Genomic DNA, 22,376 nt, shown 5'->3' with positions numbered 1-22,376 from the left:
TAAATACAGAGCAGGAAATTGGAAACTGAGGCAGATGCTAGCCACATCTGAGTCTAAACTGCCCTGTAGCCGAAGCCCGAGCACTCCGACCCAGCTAAGTAGCAGCTCTTCCGCCAGACACGTGGATATAGATACAGACAAGTATATAGGCATCTATTTCAGAACTGGCTTTTTTTTTTTTTTTTTTGAGCTTTTATATTTGAGTTTATTCTTCATTTAAAACACTACTATAGTTGAATATTAAAACAAAAACAATAGCAAGTAGTGAGCTATGATTATAGTCCTTCACTCATTCACTACTGCATATAAAATGCCAGCAGTGTTTTTCACTGGCCCCATTAAGAGGTCTGACACTGACCACCACCCCTGGGATGATGTTCATCATCCTCATAGGCTTCCCCATTGTAATGGCGCCGTCTTTCCTGATTTGGATCAAAGTCCACCAGTTCTACCTGGTCCATTTCATCAGTCTCTTCTACTTCCTTCCTCTCAGGTAGGAGTTTTTCCAGCAAAGAAAGTTTATCAGGAGAGAGAAAGCCATTCTCAGGAAAGTTTACCTTAAATTCAATGATAAGGCGACCCTTCTCATATGGTCTACGATAAATTGGCATGCCTTCATTTAGCACACACTTGATATCTCCATGCTTGACAATTTGACCTGGGTGAGAGGTGATGACGATGGTTCGGTTGTCAAGAGTAGATATTGGCTTTTGAAAGCCACACAGTGCTTCAACCAGCTGTATGTCCATACACATGAAGAGGTCTTCTCCTCGCCGAGTAAAAACAGTGTGGTCCTTCTGATCTAAAACAATGATAATATCTCCTGGTTCCAGTCCTGGTTCTTGGTCTCCTTCACCATGGAATGTTATCTTCTGGCCGTCCTTCATGCCTTTGTCAATATGAACTTCTAGAATCTTCTTCTCTCGAACTATCTTCCTCCCATTGCAGCTTTTACCTCTGTCTTTGGGACTGATCCGTTCCCCATGGCCCTGGCACTCCATGCACACAGACTGAATTTGCTGAACCATTCCAGGTCCTATCTAATGAATTCTTATTTGCATTCCAGTACCTCGGCAATTGGGACAACATTCGACTGCTCCTTTCTTACCACCTCGGCCTTCACATTTATCGCAAATCACATTCTTTTGCAGAGCTAGTTTTCGTGTTGCACCATTATATAAATCTTCTAAGGTTACTGAGAGCTGATGCACAACATTTTTACCTCTCCTTTCTCTCTGCATCCTTCCTCCTCCTCCAAAAAACATATCAAAGATGTCCATGGGGGAGCCAAAACCACCACCAGCTCCACCTTCTTTAATTGCCTGTTCTCCTCCTTTGTCATATAATTCCCTTTTCTTTGCATCAGAGAGTACTTCATAAGCTTGAGAAATCTGTTTAAACTTCTCTCCTTCATTTGGATTCTTATCAGGGTGGTACTTCAAGGCCAGTTTCCTGTAGGCCTTTTTCAATTCCTCTTGGGTGGCATTGGGTTTGACCCCCAAAACATCATAGTAAGTGGTTTCTTTCACCATTTTCTACAGCCGGTGAGAGGGCCGAGGCCGGTGTGGGGGAGCGGGAAGGGGCGCGTTGCTGGGCGCAGCTCGGGCAGCCGCCGCTGCTCCGCGTCTCACCGAGGGTTCTGGAAAGTTCCCCAGAACTGGCTTTTCAAAGGAGTTAACAAAGCTCATATAGATGTAACGAGAGGAAAATGTAGATGTAACGGTTACAATGGTAACCGCTTTCTAGAAATGTAGGTCCAGTTAAATTGAAAGCTTCCTGGTTTGCTTGTTTTTGAGATGCAAAAGGAAGATGTGGGACTGATTTGTGGAGCAGAGACTCAGCAGAGCTGAGCTGCTCTGTGTAACCCGGCACGAACAATTTAGGACCCTCGGGTGGAAGGGGATGACAAGCCAGATAAGAGAGAAGAGGAAGAAGGGGCATGGAGAAGCAGAAGGTAGGGACGCTCCATGATGGGAAGTGGCCCCTGAGAAAGTCTGCAGGGGTGTGGTGATCAGAAGTCCTTTAATTAACTGCTCCGTTTACCGTGTGTTTCAAAGTTGTCTGTATTACTCGTTATAACCTCCCCTATCTTCACCAAGGGGTGCAACAGGCACACACTCTACTGGGGATGGTGTGTGTTAAGTGTGTGTGTTGGTGGGGGGGTTCTGTGTTGAATTCGAAGCTTAAGACTGAGTTAGGAGAGGAGTTCCACCTAAGCAGGTACAGTAAGAACAGTGGGGAAGTGTTCAATGATCCATCAGGCGAATTAATGCAGAGAACTGCGAACTCAGAGTCATGGGCCTCCCAGAAATTGTAAAAAAGCTCTGGAAATGCTTTAAAATCCTGCAGGGTGTGCAATGGGGCTTCCCAGCAACACTGTTTTAATTGTGATGCACAGGAACACCCAGGCTGACACTGGGACACATCGAGAATTTCAGGCAAGACCAGACTGTGTCCACTTAGCTAGGTTCTGACAGTTTTCTGTTAAAATATAAACATTTTCTGACTCATCCTGTAAGTGGTTATAATTACTTTCATCAGCATGAGCTTTAGCATTTGTCTGTTACATCCTGACTTGTTAAGCAAGATTCTGTTCTCTCCTTTTTGTGCTGCTGTGTGGACTCCAACAGCCCGGACTAGATGGGCTGTGACCCAGAGGCTAAGTGGGCCCTACCCTGAAGGAGCCAGGGTTTCACACTGCGAATCTTTTACTAAGGGAGGCCAGAGTGTTGCTTTAATACGTTCTGAAGAGAAACATAGGGGGTTTTCTAATTTTAAAAATATATAAATAGTGACTGTTTTTCACAAGTAGTAGGTGTTTCTTGTACGAAAATATTTACACAATAACTATTTCTTGTAATCTTGAGAAAGTAGCTATTTCTTGGGAAATAGTTTTTGTAAAATAATTCAAGATTGCCGCATAGCCAGGTCTCCCAAGCTGGATTTCAGACTGGAGTATGTGCTTTTGCCCAAGTTACTTAAAAAATTTTTTAAATAAATAATTTTTTTAAATTAAAAATGAAGGAAAGAAACAAAGAGGTAATGGTTTAATTTCATTACATTGAAACAAAGGAATATTCTCTATCAAAATGATATAGAGACTATAAACGTGACGTTTTTGAGTGGAAACAAGAACACAAACTAGTATGTATTATAATTACAATCTTACAAGTGTCTAATTCATTTGGGCAGAAATTGAATGTGAAACAGTAAACAGAAACTTCTCTTTTGGGTTATTTTGTCTTAGAGTATTTTTTAAATATTATTGATATTTTTCAACTGAAGGAATATTTTCTTTCAGTCCAAATTTTCTAAAAAGCTGGCCTTATTTTACAACGTGTAAACCCTCAACAGCTAGAGCAGCGTTGGGCTGGATAATCCTTTACTGTGGGGGTCTGTCCTGGGCGCTGCAGCATCCCTGGGCTCTATCTTCACGATGTCCGTGGTACCCTCCCTCCTCGCTCCCCAGCTATGGCAGCCCAAAATGTCTCTGGATATTGCCAAGTGTCCCTTGAGGGACAAAATCGTCCCTGGTTCAAAAGTACTAAGCTAGAGGAACCACAGTTGGAGGCAATTCTTTGGAACATTCCAGCTAAATCTACATTTACCACAATAATTGCTCTAAGGACTTTTTTTTGTTAAACAGGTGATTTCAGGGGCAGCTGAGGCACACGTTTCTTGGATGGACTATGCAGATAACTGCCCAACGCTCTTTCTTGCTGACACCAAGGTTCTGAATTGAGCCCAGAGAAGACCGCACTCGAGAGGCAAGCTCTTGGTGTGATAACAGAGCCAGTGACAGGCACATCTGTGTTCCCAGCAAATACACTGACAGACAGCAATTATTTTGAAAGTTGGCCCTGTATTTGATTCACCTCCAACGTGAATGAGAAATTTAATGTGGAGGCAAAGATTTAAATTAGAAAAGTTTTCTTGGTGGAATTTTTGGGGTGGGGGAGAAAAGGAGAGAGAATCTCTTTCTCTTTGATTCTTTATGGAATAATTTAAGCTAAAGTCAAAACTGCCATCACATTAGGGACAAAGCTGTCATCCTGACTGAGCAGTGAGAATAGAAATTACCCTCCAAGCAAGGAGCCCCTGCTGGGGATGAGAGGACCCGCCAATTGAAGATGTGATGATGACAGCCTTCTCTTCTGAGGAGCCCGCTGGTTCTTTCCACCGGCGAGCTTGCCTCTTTGTTGATGAGAGTCCTGCCGGGCTCTATGGCAATCCAGTTGGTAATGTGTTTATTAATTTTACCTTTTTAAAGACACGTGTTAAGAAAAGCCATTCAGACACGCAGGAAAGATAAAAGAGATGTGTGGATGGTCTCTGGTCTTTTCTAGTTTCCTGTGGGACTCTGGCTGTTCAGTGAGTGGTGGACTCCCTGTGTACCCACCTCATGTTCTCACCCCTATCTTTTAGCCCGGTCATGGCTGGAGTACCACCCCTCGGTGCACCCCACACCAAGTAGCTCTCCCTGTCTTCCTGGGACTGCTAAAACCCGGGGGTGGCCCTCGCATGGATACTGTCTTAAAGTGTGAAAAAATAAGGAGTTGACACCCCACGGGCCAACCCCTGCCCAGGGAGGGAGAAGGCGTCAGTGGATGTCGGCTCTCTCCTGTCCCTCAGGCAGGTAGACAACTCTGAAGTCTTACGCTCGGCTCTCTGGTAGGATCAAGCTCTAGTCGCTTCCAGAAGTCACAGACTTGGTTCACAGATCCTTGTACTGGCTTGCCCTCAGTCTCTGTTCTGCGCTTGCTCACGGAGGTCATTTCCCAAACAAACAACCTGCATGCGATTCCTCACCTAAAGCCCCACTTTCAGGAAGAACCCAGGCTGAGACACAATGGAAAGTTTATTTTGAGAGATAAAGTTCTCTTGGGGCATTTCAGTTGCCATCAGCAATAACCTGTCACCTCAGATTCTCAATTCAGGTGAGGGGTGTCTCACTACTTGAAATAGATCAGAGTGTTCCTCTGGAAACATTTTTAGAGCAAATGAAATATTGCCTTTAAGAAGAGCTCTGAAGTTTGAAGCTCAAGACAACTGAAATGCCAGGGGTCACCGGAAAATGATAGGAGCAGTCTTCTCTGTCTCAAACACGTGTCTTATTTAATAATATTTAGTCTGTCAGCAATTAATTATTCCTTTAGCATGAGAACAATATGTTCCTAGGTATAAGAGAGGACTCTGGCCTTGTGGATACAGAGGTGCAGCTGTGGACTGGCCATGAGAAGGTGGTGGAATTGGGTATGTTGGGTGAACCGTGATGGATAAAAGGCTGGCCAGACCAGGTCAGGAATGAAGAATGACACAAGCCAGGCAAAACTTAAGACCAGGTTCAGCTTTCTAAATGAAAGACGCAGTGAATTTTGTTGGGTCCTTTCCCAGCATCCATCCTATACCCTCTGTGCTACTCGGCAGCTGTGTGATTTGGGTGGATGGCTTGCCACTCCAAGTTCCAGGAGTGGGAGCTAACTCGCCAAAGGCAAGCACTATAATCCTCTCTCTCCTCACCACAGTGATTGGGTTCAAGGATCGACTGGCCAGTTGTACATGGCATTTCTCCCTTGGCCACTGCTGACTGGTAAAGAGTTGGTTCGACCATAATGAAGCCTAGGAATTCTGTTTGTGAGTTAAGGAGAAGCCCTTTCCTTGGATAGCTGGAATGCAGAGGTGAGGCTTGGCGTTACAACTCTCCTTTTCCTACCACAAGGATGCAATCTCCACAGTTCGGTGAACCAATGGTGCATTGATCCAAAAATTTTCTGTACATGCTTGTAAATGTCAATTATCAGCCCAAGAATGGGGCTATCCATAGTGAGAGAAAGAGTCAGAAGAATAGCAGAGTGAGCTGGAGCCTAATCAAACCAGGCCTGAAGCATGCCTGAGGTCAAAATTCTTAGTCACCTGACCCAGTAAAATCCTGGGGGTGTTCAAGGTGGTCGGAAATGGATTCCTGATACTTTCAAATTACAGTATCCTGACATACCAGGGATCCCATCTGAAATCTTTTCTAAACCTTGCAGTATCTGGAACTTGGCAGACATAGAACAGACACTCATAAATACAATATTTTTGAAATTATTCCATTTTGAAGTGAACCCTAAAATAATTCAGATTTTCTTGTTAGGTGCTATCTCAAGATTCGGGATTATTCTCCACAGTTCTGCATTCTAATGAAGTTACTTTTCTTGCTGCATCCAACAAAAATCTCTATTTGCAGCGCCTTAACTGTGATTATGTGCTGAAAGAGGCTATTGATGGGACCAATATGGTTTTTTCCTTACAGAGCGACAGGATAGATTCTCCAGTCCAAGACAAAAAAGAAAAATGGATATGAAATGCAGTCACAGCTGGCAAAAGTGATTAACTATAAATAATGACTCACTTTTTCCTATTTACTAGGTTTTAAAAATGAGGAGTCTTATTTAAAGCTAGAAATATTTTAAAAGGAGGAAAGAATGTAATTTCAGTATGCTTGATTATTGACTACTTGTGGGCATGTGGATAAATGCAATCAACTTACAGCCCGATGTCTCACTTCCGGCAAATAGTGTCATATTCCTTCTCTAGCAAGTGTTTTAGCAGAGCTACTAATAAATAGTGACATGATCTTTTTTCTCAGTTTGAATCCCTGGAAGAGAAATTGTGATATAAGAAAACAGCACAGATCAGGCAGCTTTAAGGATAAAGAACAAAAGCCAAAGTGAACGTCTTTGAACCAATTACAGAAAAAATCTGGTTCCTATGCTTTTGGGTCACTAGACCTTCCATTCTTTCCCTACAGCAGCTGTGTGTGACAGGTTTGCTCTGAATATGGCAGGGGGGAAGGCAGCGTGGTCCAGCAGAAATGCCCCAGGAGGGAGCTTTTGTCTCAGCTAGGCTGTGTGACCCTGGGCAAGTGTCTTAGCTGCTCTGAAGGCCAAGCTCTTCACTTGTCAAGAATGGCTGGGCTATGACTTGCCAAGATTTGATACGGCTCTAAATTTTGATGAATCTAAGCTGGATCTTAATACACAACTTAGTGTCTTTGTGCACAGAACATTTAAAAATACAACCGAACTCCTGTTAGCTATTTTTGCCTTCAAAAAGTACTTTGAATCTTTAACCCTGCAGACAGTTGTAAAGAACCATACATATATAAATGTAAATGGGGGAAAATGATGCTGCCTTCAACAGTGTGAAATATGAATGGAGAGAAAGCCATTTCTATTTCAAATATATAATCACTTCAGCTGAGATATCTAGTATCATCTTGAACTTGATTATGAGATAAAAGAAACGGGACAGAGATGGCAATCATTTAATCTCTTAAGAACAGCTATTCTGAAGAGCTTTTCACTCTCTGCTCAATAGATTTCTCGCAGGTTATGATCCGGCTAGAAAGAAAGCATAATGATGAGGAAAATTATGTTTTCAATAACACACGCTTTTACAGTACAAGTCCTTCCACAAAGGAGGCAATAAAATGAACTCTGACCACTTTAACAGATGGCGTAATGGCTCAGTGCACAGATGTGGCCTCTCTGAAAGCAACAAGTTCATATCCTTGACTGGAGGTTTAGGAATGAGCTGAACTTTCAAGTGTAATGTGGGAAAGATTACATATGCTCAGACAAGAAAGCTGAGTATTAGTGAACTCAGAGGCTTGAAGAGATGGTCCAAAAGAAAAGGCTTAATGAGCTTCATTTTGCTAATGCAACAAACAGACTTAAAGTTGAAATATGAACCATAAACATTCAACCCGTTTATAAGTCCCTGCTAATAACATTGTTAGCCACTGTGTGATAGGAAGCTTGCTTTTTAAAAGCATACTTCCTCGGAGTCAGAAGATACCAGTTGTCAAATAATGCTTATCTTCTCTAATACTATCATGTTTTCAAGTAGAACATATATTTAATAATACATGATAGGGAAACTGGAGAGTTTTTTGTTTGCTTATTTTTTTCCTTTCTTAGGAAATTTGAAGCTAAAGTTTATCTGGAAAAGTAAATGTGCCAGAGATTCAGAATATGCTTTAGAAAATACATGTGGTATCAAAACATAATATAGAGCATCAGTAAATAAAACAGTGTGATTAAGACCCAGCAATCAATGAGTGAGAACAACATCTAGAACATGTACATAGGAATTCACCAAAGGTCAAAAGAGGCATTTCAAATCGGTGGCTATGAAACAGGTGGGTAGGAAAAGGAGCTGGGATAACGGGTTATCTATTCTGACATGGGTGAGGTTTGATTCTGTGGCAGAACCTGCCATATGTTCGACAAAACTTATTTCCTTCTCTTCCAGAAAACATAACTAAACCACGTTTTCCAGCTTCCCTTACAATTAGATGAGACTGGGAGTTCTGGCAATGGAATGATAATAGTATAATAATAGAGAAAAAAAACTAGCCATTGCTCCATCTAATTAAAAGCACTCACATTTCAAAGGAGAGTACAGGACCTGACAGTAACCCTAGGGACTGTGACATGGCCAAATCATACTGTGTTAGTGAAGCTGCACCAGAAATCCAAGGGACTTCTCGATATAGCTTATAGAAATGTTATTTTAAAATTTTATCACGTCAGGTGTTTTTTTTTCATTAAATGAGGATGCAGGAATTTATAAAAATTAATATTTTTAATTGCTTACACTTTAGTTTTAAATAATCCATTTAAGAAAATAAGATTTTACATCTCAGCCCATTTCTAATTGATGTGCATCACGGAGCGGGTGGGAAATCTGGCCTTAGTTCAGAATAATTATAATACATTACTTATGCTTTCATTTACAACGTGCTCCTACCATTTGAAACCTCTGGGTTCTGTGGACAATAATAAACAACATAAAAAATGAATAACATTTCATAATGAAACAATTTCCTTATATTATCAGAAGCTCTCTATTAATAAAGCCCACCTATAATCACAAAGTCACACCAAATGGAATGACCATGAGGGCTTTTAATATGAGAATTTCAATCAAAAGAGATAAAGAAGGTTCACTGGGCATATGACAAGTGTTTAAAAAATTATGAAATGCAGAGAATGTGAACATGGCTAAATTAATCAAATCCTAGGCTAAGACCAAGGGACTCCAAGTGCAAGTTCAGAGGGGATATTTTAGGACGAAAACCTGGAAGTGCTTCTTCATATAACAGCTATAAAACAGGACTTGTTTTCTATCCCTGAAATAAAAATAAAATTCTCAAGGTCGGTATGGGGACAGGGAAAGAAAAGGGGATGTACCCTCCTTAATGAGGTCTCACAAATCTCATGATACCCCCTCGCCCCAATCCTCTCTCCTCCTGCCCAGCACTGAGAATTATTTTCAGGTGGGTGACCACTGGGCTGCAAGCTGGCACGGCATTGGCCTTGATGGGTAGGTGGGCAGGGAAGAGCTTTCAGATGTTTCAGGCTGAGGACAGGAACTGGGGCATCATGAAGGGTTTCAACAATGTGTAAATCACTAAGGGGCCCTGGGGTGCTGGCGGGGCTCTTCCTAGCACTGGGAAGAAACCGGCATCTCCCATAAATGTCCACACTAATACTGATTTCAGGGATTCAGATTACTAGCCCCATCCAGCGTGACATTTTCTGCCCATTATCCAGTCTCTCCTGCCTCCAGGCAGGACCACATCATTGATTACGGAGATTTTCAGCCACTAAAAAAGATCCTGATCATCATTAAAGACATTAAGTGTTGATCTGCGCTAAGTGAGTTAAAAGGTTTGTGCCCTTCTAGTAACAACTCAAAGAGGCTATTTCAGGATATTTATTAAACAAATTAAGTATTTACATTATGCTCAAGCACAGAGGCACAGTCACTGAGCGCACAAGTGTGAGGAGATGAAACCAAGAGAATTTATGGTGGCAAAACTCTGCTTTTTCAGTTTCCTACAAGTGGGGGCTGAGGACCCACCAAATGCTTGGGAATGCGTCTGAATTGGGCAGGCATCACTGGCCTCCTGATGACCACCTGCACAAATCTTTTTAATGTAGTTGAACTAAGGTAACCAGAAGTTTACCCTGATTCCAGATGTTTTCCTTCTAGAATGTTCAAAAAGCAGTGATTAGGGATTGGAGAGACAATTTAGGAAATCTTCTTCAAAGCCTAAAGACTAAAGAAAATGGGTATATTTCTCCTACAATCCCCCCCAACACTATTAAAAATTTTAATGCCATAATAATAATGGACCTGATCTAAAAAATATTTTCTTCAGCCTATGGTGCACACTATGGCAAAGTTTTCTCAAATACAGCAACAGTCCACGAATACTAGATCATCTGTGTCATGATTATTATTAGCTTTCCTCCTACTTGGCTATAACCTTGCAGTGGGCAGACACCAACACATCTTGTTCACTGTGCTGTTCTTACACCTGACACAGTCCCTAGCACACACTGGCTGCAAGGAATGTGTGCTGAATATATGAACATGTGAACAGGAGAGTTCGGCGATGGGAGAAAAGTATCACTCACCATTCCATGATCTTGAACCAATTGCTATAATCATTTTGGCACTTTTCCTTCTGACTAGCATAAAAGCATTTTGTATCCTGCTATTTTAAACATAATACAAACATTTCCCCCCATTGATATAGTCTTTTTTATTTTTAATGGCTGGCTATATATGTTTTTAATCAAATGGATTTATAATGATTTACTTATTTCTTGAATTTTCAAAAAGACTTTTTGCTTTTGTAAATGTGTCAATGAACACATTCAATAAAAATGCTTTTTCTTAGAAATAGATTACTGAGTTCATTTAGTCATTCATGGGACACACACTAAGAGCCCACTATGGACCAGGTGCATCAGGTTCTAAAGATGTGGGGAAGAAAGAAACAGAGTTCCTTTTAGTCCAGTCACAGAGAATGAAGTAATTCTGTGTAAAGTAAAATCACCAGTGTGCTAAATGCTCTGAAAGAAAGAGAGAAGGTGCTACGAGATGGTGGGGTAGAGGACTGAGCGGGAAGGTCCGAGCATCGACTCTGAGGATGCAAAACGGGGATGAGATCTGAGGGATGAGAGATAGTTGGGAGGTGCAGAAGGGCTTTCCAGGCAGAGGAACCAGCATGTGCGACAGCCTCACGGCAAGAGAGCAAGGTACTTTCAAGGAATGGAAAGAGCCACCATGGCCAGAGCATAGAGGGAGGATGAGCATGGCACCCAATGAAGCTGGAGGGTGAGTGGGATAAGACTATTCTGGAGCTGGAAAGCCATGTAAGGGTTTTGGTCATAATCCAAGGAGCATGAGAAGCCCTGATGTGCTTCAAGGAGAGGGTTAACGTGCTTAGACAAAAACTTTGAAAGTTCATCCTTGCTGTAGTAGGCAGAATGATGCCCCCCTCCCCGCAAAAGATGTCCAATGCCCAGAACATGTGGTGATGTCACATGAGAAAGAAAAGTAGGGCTGCTGATGGAGTTCAGATTCCTGGCCTTAAAATGGGCAGATTATTCCAGATAATCCAGGTAGGCCCTATGTAATCTCGAGGGTCCTTAAAAGTGGAAGGAGGGTTCGTCTCCCCCTCCGATTCCCCCCCTCTTCATTTTTCCCTTCCTACTTTTTTTTTTTAACATATAATGTATTATTTGTTTCAGAGGTACAAGTCTGTGATTCAACAGTCGAACCAGGAGAGACTATGGACTCTGAGAAACAAACTGAGGGTTCTAGAGGGGAGGGGGGTGGGGGGATGGGTTAGCCTGGTGATGGGTATTAAAGAGGGCACATACTGAATGGAGCACTGGGTGTTGTACGCAAACAATGAATCATGGAACACTACATCAAAAACTAATGATGTAATGTATGGTGATTAACATAACAAAATAAAAACAAATGTTTAAAAAAAAGTGGAAGGAGGGAAGTAGAAGACTCAGTAAGAGTCAAAGAGAGCTTGGAAGATGCTAAGCTACTGGCTATGAAAATGGAGGAAGGTGCTATGAGCCAAGGAATGTGGGCAGCCTCCTGAAGCTCTGGAAGGGCAAGGAAATAGATTTGCCTCTAGAGCCTCCAGAAGTAAGGCAGCCCTGCTGACACCTTGATTTCCAGCCAGCAAGGGCCACTTTGGACTTCCAACCTCCAGAACTAAAAGGCAATATACGTGTGCGTTAAGTCACTAAGTCAGCAGTACATCGTGACAGTGGCCACGGGAAATTAACACAAGAGGGGAAGGCGTCGAGTTTGGTTTTGGATATTTAAGCTTTGCATGTCCTTCATGCGAAGAATACAAATGTTTGGAAGTATTTGCCTGTTTAGCCACTCACCTAACAAGCTGTATGATCTTTAAATAAATTAATATACCATTCATGACCTCACTTTTATCATCTAGGAAAAGAAAATATATTTAAGGTTGGTTCCAGTTCTAAATCTCGGAGTTTATAAGTGTGGAAAGAAACAAATATGCTTTTCACTTAAGATTCCTGTCAGTACTTGGCAATCACTGGGGAAAGTGATATCAAAAAGAGTGGACCTAAACTGAAGGGGGATAAGATTCCACTTTTTAAAAAGTACCCGAAATATAAAATAATCTGGAAATACCTTAATAAGAAATGTGTTGAATTTGTATAAAGAAAAATACAAAATTCCACTGAGACATACAAAAGGATATTTGAAAATGTGGAGGGGCATGCCATATGTGTATTCCTGGTTGGAAAGACTAAATGTTGTAAAGATGCCAAATTCCTCCCAATTAATTTATAGGTTGAATGCAATTTTCATCAAAGCCCCAAAGGGAGGTTTTTGGAACTCCACAAAAATAATTCTACCATTCATCTGGAAAATAAACAGGCAGGAAGAGCTGAGAACAATTTGAAAACAAGAAATACTAAGTCTAAGAACATATTGTAAGAATTGGGGGGAAAAAAGGTGTGTCTTTTGTGTAAGGAGACCAGGGAATAGAACAGCTCACAGGCTGGAGAGGTCTGTGTATGTGTGTAAAAAAAACAGTACAGAATAAGATAATAAAGGCACCATATATAAATAGGGACTATTTAACAAAAGATAATGGAAAAACTGGATATTTGGAAACAAAAATGTTTAGATCATCACGCGAATTCTAAATACACGAAAGTGGCAGGTAGTCTGAAAATTCAAACCAACGACGAAAATGGAGGTGAATATTAACCTGGTCTCAAGATGAGGAAAACTTTCTTAGTATAAAAGTAAATGGAAGAAATTGTGAAGGAAAAGATCACAGATTTAAATATATGAAAACTTAAAATTTCTGTACTTCAAAAATCATAAAAATAAAACTGGAAAAATAGTAATAAAAATAGAAACATAAATGTCCTCACTAAAGAAGAAAACATGAGCAAATGACAAGAATAGATAATTCACAAAAGGAATAGAAAGAATGGATAAACGTGTGAAAATGTTCAATATTACAGTGAAAAAAAAACCCACAAAAAATGAGATACTATTGTCACCTGTTAGACCAGCAAAGATGTGAAAAGTAAGTAACATTTGGTCATTGCTGAGCACATGGCGAGAGGGGCATATGCTGCTGGAGGGACTGTCATTTGCTAATTAGGCAATGCGGTAAGAAGAATCAAGAGTTGTAAAAATGACAAAATAAGCTCATACTCCCTATTATGGTATTCCCCACATCCAGGAACCTCGCCTAAGGAAATAACAGAAGTGCAGACAAATGCGGTCATTGTAGACGTCTTTATTTTTTTATTTTTATTTTTTAAAGATTTTATTTATTATTTATTTGACAGAGAGACACAGCGAGAGAGGGAACACAAGCAGGGGGAGTGGGAGAGGGAGAAGCAGGCTTCTGGCTCAGCGGGACCTGATGCAGGGCTCGATCCCAGGACTCTGGGATCATGACCCGAGCGGAAGGCAGACGCTTAATGACTGAGCCACCCAGGTGCCCTCTGTAGACGTCTTTAAAAAGTGAAAATAGCAAAAAAAAAAAAAAAAAAAAAAAAATGAAAATAGCAAAATGATCGAAAAGTAAAGATGTAAAAACAAAAACTCACTTGAACAACAAAACCCCGGAGAGCAACAGGAAAGAATAAATACCAAAGTATTAACGATGATTATCTTCGTTCTCTAGTTCCCAAACAATTCATGAGCCGCCTGTGTTCCTTTTGTACCCGCGTCCCCCGCGAAGCCCAGGCCCGCACACCCAGCCGCACGCGCGTGCGTGCACAGAGCAAAACGCCTGCGCCCTCGGCCCACGCGCCACAGCCTCTTCCCTGTTCTGCCCGCTTCCGTGGCATTGAGTCAATAGCTAAGGGAAAATTCAAGTTTGATAAAATCATCCCGAGGGCGATGGCCAACAAAGGCAAAAACATTTAGCACTTCGAGGACTTCCATAATATGAGTTTATAAGAAAGGAATGAAAGGAGAGACGCTACGTACAGCACCGCGAAAAGGAGCGCATGTGGCCGCATCTGCAGCGCCGGCTGCGTGCACATTCCTCCGTGTTCTTTCTGGGACTGCACGGTCTGGCTATTCGGCTCACTTGACACTCTTTAATAATAAATATATCCCCGTATGGAAGTTTTACTGAACAAAGCTCCCAGAGGGAAGAGAAGACAAAACAGAACCTTTTCTTAGTTCGAACCAAACCGCAGGGATAAAACCACTCAACTTCATGCTTGGTGTTACAAATCTCTGGAGCGCGGACCTGAACAAACACCCTGAGATGGGAATTTTCCTTTGCCACCGTGGCTTCTCTGCGCCCCACCCCCGCCCCCGCTGCGCCCCTGAAGTGAGCTGTCTTGAGGGCTTTGGGGCTGCCACCCTTGAGCCTCACATACTCTGGAACACGGGGAAAACGGCCACTCTCACCTCCCCACCAAGCTTCCAGATTCCCACCCTCTGCCCTGAGCAACAGCATGTAGTCATTTTTTCCCCTTTAATGGACTTTGGAAATCCCCCAACCTACTTTTTTCTTTTTACAGATGAGAAAATTAAGGCTCAGAAGCATAAAGCAACTTTCCTAAACTTACATAATCCAGCTGGCACCAAAACCAGGCTAGACCACCAGGTCCGTCTCTTGATGGACAGCAGGGTTCTACACCCAGCTAATCGGGGATCATGAGCACCTTTGTCAAAAATCCACATAGGTCCGATTTTACATGGAAAGAAAAGCAGAATACCACCAGCTCAAAGTTGTGTACACACTGCATGTAGTACTAAGAACAAGACCTCAGGACTGCTCCTTTCCCACTCGTTCTAGGTTTCTGTGGGGATGTGGGATGAACTCTGGGACCAGGACCACTGTGCTGTGCCATCAGTCCAAAGCTCTTCACAGCCATGCAGAATTCCGGGCTGCACAAGCCGTGGACCTGGAATGCCCTAATCATGACTTCCCAGCCAGATCTGCTCCCCGGATCTCTGCAGAATGATAGCACGGAGATCATTCCAATAATTTGGGGGTGGGAAAAGAGAACAGAGAAATGCTTCAAAATATTAGTGCTTAAAAATTAGGCAGTAAGTGTACGTTTGAAAATTTTCCATTAAAGTTCTTAATTAGGCTTTTCTCCCACAGATGCTGGGCTGTGCTTAAGAAAAGAGCCCTTAGCAAAACTTGAGTTTAGTAGAAGCACTGGTATCAAAATTAGAGGAATTTCATTACGAAATCCTTTTTAATTAATACTACATGGATAGCTGTAAACTTGGGTTTTGAGCAATGGCGAGGAAATAAACTATTAGAGGAGAGTGAGTAGCCCCGGAACATCCTGAAGATTAGAGTTTTGACTGATTTGACAGAGCACCTAACTGAAAAAATAAAAATCAATGAGAATCAAGAGGAAAGTCGAAGAAGCAGATTGGAGACACTGCCGAGACAAGGAGAGAACATGAAGTCTATAGGGGCCTTAGCAACAAGAAAAATGAGTGCTCAAGTCTCTGCGAAAAGATAATTTTGGAAAATTCAGAGCAAATGATGAAAAATTTGTGAACCAAGAAAGAAATGTGTTCTTTTTATAATATAGTAAATTCACCCCTCGCATACTTTGCCGGCATTCATAATTATAGTTGACCCTTGAAACAACACGGGTTTGAACTACAAGGGTCTATTTATATGCAGTCGTTTTGTTGTGGTTGTTGTTGTTAGAGTTGACAGCAAAAGGCACAAGGCATATATTTATGAATGCCCACCCCAGTCTCCATGGAACCCAGCTGAAAGTGACTGGTACAGAGTTCTCCCTTGCTGCCCTCTGAGTATCTGGGGAGCCCATGGAGGCCATCAGCAGCCCACTGGGGGCCCCAAGAATGAGCAGGGTTGCAGGTTGCCCCATGTGTGCACAGGGTGGTTAGATCCAGCACCCAGGACTGGCAGGCAGGAGGCTGGGCTGAACCAGAGGAGAGGTCCCAGAGTGGGCACAGTGCTGTGCAGGAAGCCCCGGGCCCCAGGCATCTCCACCCCAGGAGTCCTCTACATGCTGGCCTTTCCAGTTGCATTTGGGTGGCTGCGGGCCTTGGGCCGCTTCGGGGAGGAACAGACCCCTCCCTGTGGGGGCTCCCTCTGCCCAGGTGCCTCCTGGAGGCCGGGCACTCAAGTGTGCACACAGCTGCTGATGGCTACAAGCTCACGGCACACCTCCAAGCAGATGAGGCAGCTGTACTGTTGCCTCTGCTGCGTCGGGGTCCCCCCAGGCCAGGTCCACTGCTGTCACTGCTCCTGGCCCAGGCCGGCCTGACTGGACACAGATTTTCTTCAATAAAGAGAGATACAGTACTGTAAATATATTTTCTCTTCCTTCTGGTTTTCTTAACGACATTTTCTTTTTTCTAGCTTACTTAATTGTAAGGATACAGTATATAATACATATACAAATCATGTGTTAATCGACTATGTTAGGGGTAAGCCTTCTGGTCAACAGTATGCTATTGTAGCTAAGTTTTAGGGAGTCAAAAGTTATATACAGATTTTCAGCTGCAAGGGAGTTCGTGCCCCTAACCCCCATGTTGTTATGGGGTCAACTGTATTTGTATATTAGAAGGCTTAACTGGGGATTTTATAAAATATAGTGTACATTCTTGATTTTTAATTTCTGAAAACTAAGCAAAACAAAGACTTTAAAATAAAAAGCCATTATTGTTCTTAATGGAGAAACAGATATTAGTGGCATGTTTCCCAAAAGCAAAGTCAAAACAAAGATACTCTTTCTCAGACAGGTTATTTAATAAACTATTAGAGAGTCTTGTCATACTGATAAGGCAGGAAAAACAAGTAAGAAAAATTCGTAAGAAAGGAACATCACTGGGTGGCTCAGTTGGTTAAGGGTCTGACTTAATTTCGGCTCAGTCATGATCTTGGGGTCTTGAATCAAGCCCCACGTCAAGCCCTGCATCAGACTCTGCAGTGGGCCTGGAGCCTGCCTGGGATTCTCTCCCTCTCCCTCTACCCTTTCCCCCCTAAAAGAAAAAAAAAAAAAAGGAACATACTAATTGCTGAAGTCATGACTATATAAACTCAGGAAACTGAAAGAAATCTAAGAATTTTAAAAACAAAATAATTCCAGAATATTTATCATATAAAACCTATTCCAAAATAACAGTAGCATTCCTTTTTAGCAATAACAGCTATTAAATTTTTGTTTCAATAATCTATTTCCTGGGGCACCTGGGTGGCTCAGTCAGTTAACCTGCTGGTTCAGGTCATTTCAGCTCAGGTCATGTTCTCGAGTTCCTGAGATTGAGCCCCTGCATTGGGATCCAAGCTCAGTGGGGAATCTGCTTGAGGATTCTTTCTCTCTCTCCTCTCCCACTTCCCGGGCTCATCTGAGCATGTACTCACTCTCTCTCTCTCTCAAATAAATACATAAATCTTTAAAAAAAAAATCAATTTCCCTTATAACAAGGACAAAACATATCTGTACTTAACACACATTTATTGAGTACTTACTTGGTAACTAACTTAAGGTGGGATATATCAGCCCAATATAAATAAAACTACAAATATAAAAGAAAAAATAAGTAAAAGTAAAAATGGCAATACTTCAATTTATATATTTAATACATTTTTTCCAATAACAAGAGGATAATTTGTTACATACAAAATTCTGAAATCATATCAGAGATTAATTTTGACAATAAGGAGGGGGCTTGCCTTAGGAAGTATCAAATTATGTCATAAAGCAACCCACATTAAAAGTACATTGCTGACTTCAGAAATCCAGGGAACCAAGTACAGAATTTCAAAATAGGACATAAGTTATATCAGAATTTAATATAGGACAATCTGAGTGTAGCAGAAAGGAGAGCTGCTCAGATTATTCTTTAATAATATTAAGAAATGGAAACTTAGACCTTTACACCAAATAAAATTATAAAACCATAATAAAATTATAGTGAAGAAAAATTTAACATACAATTTCCCAAATTTAGAAAAAACAGAATAATATATTTATCCCAAGTGGCTACTTAGATTTACTACTTAAAAAACAAGAGAAATTACAAATAAGTTGGTGGTGGGGGTGGGGGATAAAACTAAGATAAAAGGTAAATATTGATATGAAAATATTTTGTGATGAATATTATATATAAATTTTGACATCTAAATTATATAAAAAGCTCCTACAAATCTGTAAGAATGAGTCAAAATTCCCGATGATAAATGGCCAAAAGAATAAAAAATTTAAATATACCAAATTTCAGTAGCTAATTGTTCAACTTGCCACATGAGCGGAATGAAATAAAACTGTAATGTAACACTTTACCCTCACCAAAATAGCAAACACAAAGACAAGTGATAAAGTCCAGAGTTGGCAAGCCCCCAGGGAACATATTACTATGGCCCAAGTACAGTGTTTCAAACTCCAAAGTCCAACAAGAGGTAACTATAACCAGGCACACACAAAACATGATAGTCTTTGACCCTTTAATCCTATTTCTGAATACGTATTCAAAGAAAACACACTTTAAAAACTTCTGCTCTTCAAAAGATATTGTTAAGAGAGTGAAAAGACAAGCCACCAGACTAGAAGAAAATCTTTGCAAATTACGTACCTGATAAGGTAATATATAAAGAATTCTCAAAATGCAATAATGAGAAAGCAAACAACACGATAATAAATAGGCAAAAGACTTGAAAAGACACTTCACTAAAGAAGATATATGGATGGAAAATAAGCACATGAAAAAATTTTCAAAAATCATTAGTCATTAGGAAAACATGACTGGAAACCACAATGAGATAAACACTGCAAACCTACAGAAATGGCTAAATTTACAAAGATCACTGTGGATGAAGATGTAGAGCACCTGGAAGTCTCATTCACTGCTGGAGGAAATGAAAACACTTTAGAAAAGTTTGGCAGTTGCTTAAAAAATTCAACATATAAATAGATTAAAGACCTAAGTGTGAGACCTGAAACCATAAAACTCCTAGAGGAAAACAGGCAGTAATTTCTTTGACAACAGCTGTAGAAATATTTTTTTAGATGTCTTCTCAAAACAACAGCAAAAATAAGCTAGTGGGACTACACCAAAATGAAAAGCTTTTGCACAGTGAAGGAAACCATCAACAAATGAAAAGGCAACCTTACTGAACTGGAGAAAAAAATCTGCAAATGATCTATCTAATAGGGGGTTAATATCCAAAATATATGAAGAACTTATATAACTCAACAACCAAAAACCAAATAATACAAGTAAAAAATGGGCAGAGGACCTGAATAGACAGTTTTCCAACAAAGACCTACAGATGGCCAACAGACACATGAAAAGATGTTCAACATCACTAATCAGAAAAATGCAAATCAAAATCACAATAAGGTATCACCTCACAACTGTCAGAATGGCTAAAATCAAAAATGCAAGAAATAACAAGTGTTTATGAAGATGTGGAGAAAAAAAAAAAACCCTCATGCACTGCTGGTGGGAATGAGAATTGGTGCAACCACTATGGAAAATAGTGTGGAGTTTCCTCAAAATGTTAAGAATAGAACTACCATGTGATCCAGTAATTCCACTACTGGATATTTACTCAAAGAAAATGAAAACATTAATTTGAAAAGATATATGCACCCCTATGTTTATTGCAGCACTATTTACAACAGCCAAGATATGGAAACAGCTCAAGTGTCCATCGATAGATGAATGGATAAAGAAGATGTGGTATGTACGTACGTACGTACACACACACACACACACACACACACACACACACACACACACACACACACTGGAACATTATTCAGCCATAAAAAAGAATGAGATCTTGCCATTTGTGACAATATGGATGGAGCTAGAGAGTATAATACTAAGTGAAATAAGTCAGAGAAAGACAAATACCATATGATTTCATTCATATGTGGAATTTAAGAAACAAAACAAAGAAAAAAGGGACTAACAGACTCTTAAATACAGAGAACTGGTGGTTGCTAGAGGGGAGGTGGGTGGGGGAGATAGATAAAGGGGATTAAAAGGTACAAATATCCAGTTCTAAAATAAGTCTCGGAGATGAAAAGTACAGCATAGGGAATATAGTCAATAAGATAGTAACAATGTTATTTGGTGACAGATGGTGACTACACTTATTGTACTGAGGAATGTACAGAATTGTTGAATCATTATGCTGTACATACAAAACTAATATAACACTGTATGTTAACTCTACTTTGATTTTAAAAAGTTCAGTACACACCTACCATATAATCCAGCCATTCTGTTCCTAGGTATTTACCCAAGGGTAAAGAAAGCTCCTACCCAAAGACTTGTACCTGGATGTTCATGGCAGCTTTGTTTACAACAGTCAAAAACCAAACAATCCAAATGTCCATTATTTATGGATAAATAACCTGTGGTATATTGACACAATGGAATACTAACTCAGTAACTAAAAGAAAATGAACCACTGATACACACTATAACATGGATAAATCTCAAATAATTACGCTGGGTCAAAGAAGCTAGATGAAAGTAGAGTACATATTGTGTGGTTCCATTTACATAATATTCTAGAAAATGGGAACTAATTTGCATTGACAGAAAGCAGTTTGGTGGCTGCCTGTGAAGGGGGAGCAGGGAGGTGGGAAGGGGCAGGAAGATGGGAATAACTGCAAAGGGATACAAGGAAACTTTTGATGGTGATGGACATCTTTATTATCTTGACTGTGGGGATATTTCATTAGTGTATAGGGGTCAAAAATTATTAAAACGCACACTTTCAATATATGTAGTTTACTGCATGTCAATTATATTGCAATAAAGATGTTGGAAATACTTTAGGTAGTGGGGCACCTGGGTGGCTCAGTCGATTAAGCGTCTGCCTTCGGCTCAGGTCATGATCCCAGGGTCCTAGGATTGAGCCCTGCATCGGGCTCCCTGCTCAGCAGGAAGCCTGCTTCTCCCTCTCTCACTCCCCCTGCTTGTGTTCCCTCTCTCGCTGTCTCTGTCAAATAAATAAATAAAATCTTAAAAAAAAAAATACGTTAGGTAGAAAACCATTTATACCATCATCTTTTATAATGGCAAAAACCCAGTAGGAAATCCATATGTCTACCAAAAGGAATATAGCTCAGTAAATTATGGCTCATCGATTAACCACGAAGCTTTTCTGTTGTTAAGCATAATATATGTGAAGGTCATGTGGATATAAACTTCCTCAGAGGAGAACATGAAATGATATACACAGTATTATTATAACTATACAAAATCCTATGATTACATGTGGCTAAAGAATGGAATAGGTCACAGAGAAACCTTAACAGTTTAAAGTAAGGGATTATAGGTGTAAACGTGGAGTTGTTGGAATAAATTTCATGCTGGCTTGTTTTTTGGGGTTGTATTAACATCTTTCTAAAGCTTTCTCCAAAGCATTTGGGAAGTCCGGGCACTAAGGAGACAAAGAAGCTAAAGGAAATGTAAATGCGGAATTTTCCAACAAAATATTATTTACATGTCTCTTTCCCTTCTCTCTCCACTCTCTCCACAGGCTCTCTGTGCGTTCCCACTGGTCCTACTACCGCTGTGCTGATCTTTCCATCCCCAGGACACTGCATTATTTGGGTCCTTGCCATTCTCCCCCTAGCTACATAGTGGTTCTGCACACTCAACCACCCTCTCCATGCTGCCATCAAGACAGACGACATCATGCATTTCCCTCAGAAAAGCTTTGAGAAGACTCCTCCTCTGCCCACATAATACAGTTAACTCCCTCATGTAAGTCTACTGCAACCTCTATTTCCAATATTATTTCCTTATTCCCAAACCCCAGTCTCTTATTTGTTAGTTCTTAATTCCTATGCACCACCCTAGGTCCTGAGGGTGTAAAAATAAGTAACATTTGTGTGGTGGTTAATTTTATGTGTCCACTTGGCTATGAGGCCCAGTTGTTTGGTCAAACACCAGTCTAGATGTTGCTGACAAGAAAATTCTTAGATGTGATTAATCCTTAAATCAGGAGACTTTGAGAAAGGCAG

The 22,376-nt window shown here is 40.8% G+C and overlaps 1 protein-coding gene and 1 pseudogene across 5 annotated transcripts in view; both read right to left on the bottom strand.

Moving 5' to 3' along the window:
* The window catches only part of EFCAB11 (EF-hand calcium binding domain 11), a 172,236-nt gene that overhangs the window by 33,849 nt on the left and 116,011 nt on the right, over positions 1–22,376 (bottom strand). The gene's annotated exons all lie outside the window — the stretch shown is intronic.
* On the bottom strand, positions 243–1,647 carry LOC118357102 (annotated as a pseudogene). The gene has a single exon (XR_004820157.1). The product of XR_004820157.1 is annotated as a dnaJ homolog subfamily A member 1-like (transcript).

Source organism: Zalophus californianus, chromosome 6 (genome assembly GCF_009762305.2).
Source record: "Zalophus californianus isolate mZalCal1 chromosome 6, mZalCal1.pri.v2, whole genome shotgun sequence".
Classification (NCBI taxonomy): domain Eukaryota; kingdom Metazoa; phylum Chordata; class Mammalia; order Carnivora; family Otariidae; genus Zalophus; species Zalophus californianus.
This window is presented reverse-complemented; position numbering and strand designations above follow the sequence as displayed.